The 5,254-nt window shown below is 44.1% G+C and overlaps 1 pseudogene; it reads left to right on the top strand.

Moving 5' to 3' along the window:
- The first annotated feature begins 688 nt into the window (after window positions 1–688).
- LOC118532402 (nuclear transcription factor Y subunit alpha pseudogene) lies at window positions 689–2,775 on the top strand (annotated as a pseudogene).
- The last annotated feature ends 2,479 nt before the right edge of the window (window positions 2,776–5,254 follow it).

Consider the following 5,254-nt stretch of genomic DNA (forward strand, 5'->3'; position numbering starts at 1 on the left):
TTCTTGGATTCATGAGAGAGGGGAGGATGAAGAGTAAACCACTACCTACAAGATTGGAGAGACAGGGGATACAGGGAGTCACTGTTACCACAGCAAAGCCTCACAGAAGCTGCAGGATCCAGTGCTGGGATAGAAAAACCTGGGCTGTAATCAACAAATTGCTGGAGGCTCAGTGGGAATCATTCTGAAAGCGAAGAACTCCAAGCCACACAATATTTTGAGATTACCTCCAGGAACTTGACCAGTTTCCTTATAGTACATAGTGGAGAAAAATTCCTTCCTGCTTTAGGCAGGGGGAGGAGAAAGGAACCATTTTTGAAATACCCTAGGGCACTCTGTTCTTCTTAATAAGGCCTGCCCTCAGGAGAAACTAATTAACCAGAACCAAACCTGATGGGGTTTTATCAGAGCTTAATTGACCTGGGGCAAAGGAAGTACCCAACTCCAGTCAGCTCTAGCCTTCCTGGTGGGAAAAGGGAACTACCTAATGTTAGCCCACTCTAGCAATTCTGTCCCACCTAAGAGGGGAGAAAAACAACTTGAGAAACCCTATGACATAGTTCACAGGCATAGGCTACTGAAAGACTGAGGCCTAATCATCAGACTAGAGAACACTTCCCTGACCCCCACACCACACCACCACATTACTAAGAGCCTAATTACAACAGTTCCTTTTACCCAGTACATCATGTCTCGCTATCAAGAAAACATTACAAGACATACTAAAAGGCCAAAACACAATTTGAAGAGACAGAACAAACATCAGGACGTAAGGATGTTAGAGTTATCAGGCTGGAAATTTAACACAGGTATAATCAATATGCTAAGGTCTCTAATGGATAAAGTAGACAGCATGCAAAAATAGGTGAACATTATAAACAGAGAGGTGGAAATCCTAACAAAGAATCAGAAAGAAATGCTAAGCAAACAAAACAACTGGAGTGAGGTGAAGAATGCTTTTAACAGGTTTAGTAATTGACTGGATGTGGTTGAGAAAAGAATATCTGAGCTTGAGGATATATCAATAGAAACTGCAAAAACTGAAAAGTAAAGAGAACAAAGACTGAAAAAGAGAGAATGGGCTATCCAAGGACTGTGGGACAGCTACAAAAGGTGTAACATATGTGTAGTGGGAATACCAGAAGAAGGAAAGAATGGAACAGTAGAAACATTTGAAGCAATAATTACTGAGAATTTCTACGATTTAATATCAGACACAAACCACAGATCCAGGCAGCTCAGAGAACACCAAGCGGAATACATGCCCCCCCCCAAAAAACTATAGCTACGTATGTCATTTTCAAACTACAGATAATTAAAGATAAAGAGTAAATTTTGAAAGAAGCTGGGGGTGGGAGGACTCTTTACCTATAGAGGAACAAAAATCAGAATGAAATTAAACTTCTCAGAAACCAGGCAAGAGGCGCCTGGGTGGCTCAGTCGTTGGGCATCTACCGTCGGCTCCCGTCATGATCCCAGGGTCCTGGGATCGAGCCCCGCATTGGGCTCCCTGCTCCGCGGGAGCCTGCTTCTCCCTCTCCCACTCTCCCTGCTTGTGTTCCCTTTCTTGCTGTGTCTCTCTCTCTCTATCAAATAAATAAATAAAATTAAAAAAAAAAAAGGAAGAAAAGAAAAGAAACCAGGCAAGCAAGAAAATGGTGGAGTGAAATATTTATAGTGTTGAGGATACAAGTTAATAAACAGAAGTAAATCGCTTTCCTATATACTAGCAATGAACAAATGGAAAGTAAAAACCATAATGCCATTTACATTAGCATCCACAAAAATGGAAATATTTAGGTATAAATTTAACAAAATATGTATAAGATCTATATGAGTAAAAACAAAATCAAAATGATAAACAAAATCAAAGAACCAAATAAATGGAGAGATACCGCATACTCATGGTTAAGAAGACTCAATATTGTCAGTGGCCAGGGCGGCGGCAGCAGTGACTGGAGCCTCTGATTGGGTTTCGGGGTCCGGTACCGGAACCAATCAGTGCGGGCAGTGAACTGGGGCGGGGCGCGGAGGGCGGCACCGAGTGCATTTCACGGTCTTCTGGAATCTTCTGAGTGGAACTCACTGTGGCCAGGATACTCACTTGGAGGGATCACGGAGCAGGATACAGCAAACAGCCATAGTTGGACAGAGCAGATTGTTGTGCAGGCTGGACAGGTTCAGCAGCAGGTGCAGGGCAGTGGAGACCGATTAATCCCATCAGCTGGCCAACCCGTCATGGTCCAAGCTGTCCCTGGTGGACAAGGTCACACCATCACGTGAGTACCTGTGTGTGGAACTCAGGGTTTGCAGCAGATACAGCTGGTCCCACCTGGACAGGCTCAGATCCGGGGTGGGCAGGCTGTGCAGGTACAGGGCCAGCAGGGCCAGCCCCAGCAGATCATCATCCAGCAGCCCCAGACGGCAGTCACCGCTGGCCAGACCCAGACCCAGACCCAGCAGCAGATTGCTGTCCAGGGACAAGTGGCACAGACCGCTGAGGGGCAGACCACTGTCCATCAGCCAGTTCATGCGGACGGCACCCTTCTACGGCACGTTACAGTCCCTGTTGCAGGCACGATCACCATCCCAGCAGCCAGTTTGGCAGGAGCACAGATTGTTCAGACAGGAGCCAACACCAACACAAGGAGCAGTGAGCAAGGAGCTGTCACTGGGACACTACCAGTGGCAGGCAACGTGGTCTCGGCACCGTCCCGCCATGGCTTGGAAGCCTGGGGAAGGTTGTCGGTTTTTCTCCCCATAGGAAGAGGATAGTCCCCATATGTACGGTCCAAACCAAGCAGATGAAAAAGCAATGACACAGATCATCCGAGTGTCCTAACCCCAGGCCATGTGATGGAGCAGATCAAGGTCATGTTCTCAACACTGTTTCCCACAGTTCCAGGAAATTGATCACCTCTTCCAAGGGGACACTGACGATTTCGTGCTGCCCTTTTCTACAAGACAGAAACCACTTAGTTTTTGTTTTTTGTTTTTTTTCCATTCTTCCCCTTAGGATTTTTTTTTTTTTAATTTTTAAAATTTTATTATGTTAGGTTAGTCACCATACATTACATCATTAGTTTTTGATGTAGTGATCCACGATCCATTGTTTTTGTATAACACCCAGTGCTCCATTCAGTACGTGCCTTCCTTAATACCCATCACCGGGCTAACCAATCCCCCCTCCCCCCTCCCCTCTAAAACCCTGTTTGTTTCTCAGAGCCCATAGTCTCTCATGGTTCATCTCTTCCTCCGATTCCCCCCCTTCATTTTTCCCTTCCTTCTCCTAATGTCCTCCATGCTATTCCTCATGTTCCACAAATAAGTGAAACCATATGATAATTGACTTTCTCTGCTTGACTTATTTCACTTAGCATAATCTTCTCCAGTCCCATCCCTGTTGATGTAAAAGTTGGGTATTCATCCTTTCTGATGGCTGAGTAATATTCCATTGTATATATGGACCACATCTTCTTTATCCATTCATCTGTTGAAACCACTTAGTTTTTAATAAGTGGCTATTATAATTGCAGCGATGTCTGGCAAACTGAAGTTGCAAGCCTTTGTCTTGCCCTTTCAGACGGACCTATTTCAGACTGTTGATGACATTGACATTTCATGGATTAGGATGATGCAAGGGACCTGTGCACATAAGTGCACACACAGCACTTATGTTGGCTTCTGAAGCCAGCTAGCCATCTTAGCAGGGGAAAACAACCTTCCCAACCCAGACTGCAATCAGGGAAGCCCAGGCCCACTCCTTCCCATGGAATCTAAGCAACATCCATGGGGGATGGGGGAATCTGATGGGGGAATCTCAGGCTGACTCACTGGACACTCTGTATTCAGAGGTGGCTTCCAGGCAATGAAGTTGCATCTCATGACATGGAAACAATACATTCTCTGAGATACATTCATCCTAATAATAGGAATCTCTGTCTACCCAGATGATAGGTTGGTATTTTTGGACTCCAGCCAAGAAAAAGCTAACTCTGGGGATAGAATGACAAAAGACTCAAGCACTAAAAATATAAATTGCGGAATCTCTCTTTTTTTTAAAGCTTTGATAAGATGTGATCTGTTTGTCAGCTGATAGATCATCTGGACCATAGTTCTTACTTCTGCTACTTTTAAAATAATTTAAAAGGTATTGGACCTTGAAACTACCTTTTGTAAGTAGAGGACAAAACCGTACAACTTCTGTGCTAAAGTGCTGAGGACATTTGTAGTAACTCCTAAACAGATAGCCAAACTAGAGATTTTTTTTTTTTTTTTAGTAGGCTCCACACCCAGCGTGGAGTCCAATGTCGGGCTTGAACTCACATCCCTGAGATCAAGACCCAAACTGAGATCGAGAGTCAGATGCTCAACTGACTGAGACACCCAGGTTCCCCTAGAGATTGTCAATCATAGGCTTGGTGACAGCATTTGGGGAAGAGAAGGGTTCACACGTGTTGTAGTCTAGCAGAAGAAGAGAGAGTAGTATATATATCCATGTGTTGTCACATAGTATGAGTCTCCAGGGGATGAATGCCTGGGCTGGATCATGAAGATATAAAATAATATAATTTACATTTATACCATGACCTTTTAACAAGCTTGGAAAGAGAGAAGTCTGAGAACTGCTCTTTGACGATTTCTGTCTGGAAAGCATTGTTCGGTCACAAGCTCCTGGACATATTCCAGCTTACCTGCTCGAGTTTAAGGTGAACGTTGGCTTCACTCCTGCAGCACTTTGTTTTGTGCTGGCTCCAGAGAGTGAACATTCTCTATCTTACCCTGGCAGCTAATTCTTTGGTGCCAGTTGCCATGGTTCTCCTTTTCTACATAGGCTTCGTACAGCAGAAAGGTTTTTACATTGCATCCATGTTCTGGGGATAAGCTGCCAACTGGTAAAGGTGATGCCGGCAGGGTCAAGAACTGGGCCACAGTTCCCAGAATGGACCGTGCCTCAGAAATCTCTTTCCTAGATGTTGAACCTTGGGGAACTAAGATGATATTTCAGAAAAGAGTTGCTGCCTTTCTAGAAACAAGGAAGACCTAATTCTTTTGAAGATCATTTGGGTTTGATTTAAATACCAAGAGTAAGGATTGGCACTTTCTTTGATTTCACTCTAATTGTATTAAGAGGGAAAAGAAAATAAACCCTTTGAAGAAAATATTACAAAGGGAAATCATTGTAATGGTGGAAATAGAGGTACAGAACTATGCAAAGAAAAGCAGGAAATAAAGTTTCTCCCTAGTCCCTGGT

This window comes from Halichoerus grypus, chromosome 3, assembly GCF_964656455.1.
Source record: "Halichoerus grypus chromosome 3, mHalGry1.hap1.1, whole genome shotgun sequence".
Classification (NCBI taxonomy): Eukaryota; Metazoa; Chordata; class Mammalia; order Carnivora; family Phocidae; genus Halichoerus; species Halichoerus grypus.